The 544-nt window shown below is 28.1% G+C and overlaps 1 protein-coding gene across 1 annotated transcript in view; it reads left to right on the forward strand.

Annotated features, from left to right (window-relative positions):
• The window catches only part of LOC119586416 (farnesyl pyrophosphate synthase-like), a gene marked incomplete at its 5' end in the record, with an annotated part of 16,252 nt that overhangs the window by 724 nt on the left and 14,984 nt on the right, over nucleotides 1-544 (forward strand).

Raw genomic sequence — 544 nt, forward strand, 5'->3', positions numbered from 1 at the left:
TCATTTAATTATCTATTACAAATACATCTTTCCTGCTAGAGGTAATTTGAAGATAACTTGATGCCAAATAGATTACTTGCATTATTTTACAGATTATATAGGTTCACTATATTGTAAGAAATTATCATATTAATTATTTTTCTGCATTATATTTTTCTTAGACTATGCTATTTCAAAAGACAAAGCTATAAGACATCGACCTTTTATGACAGTAACAAAAAGAATTGTAAAGCAGCAAGGTGAAGGAAATGATGTCACAAGTAATGTAGTAAAAGTTATTTTTTGGCTACTATGATGTTTGTGTCCTTCTCAATTTATTTATTTATTTTTTGTCATTGGTAGTTTTTAATGATTTTTAAATTTTACCAAGATTTATTGCTTTATCTCTTTAGTAGAGAATATGCTACCTCATGAATTGTCTTTACCAAGCCTTTATCGTGCATATTAGTTCCTTACCTATGTTACTGTAGTTTATTCACAGAGTTTCTCCTCTAGTAGGTAATCATATCGCTCATCCATTTTTAGAGCACTTCTTGTATGTATT

This window comes from Penaeus monodon, chromosome 21 (assembly GCF_015228065.2).
Source record: "Penaeus monodon isolate SGIC_2016 chromosome 21, NSTDA_Pmon_1, whole genome shotgun sequence".
Lineage (NCBI taxonomy): Eukaryota > Metazoa > Arthropoda > Malacostraca > Decapoda > Penaeidae > Penaeus > Penaeus monodon.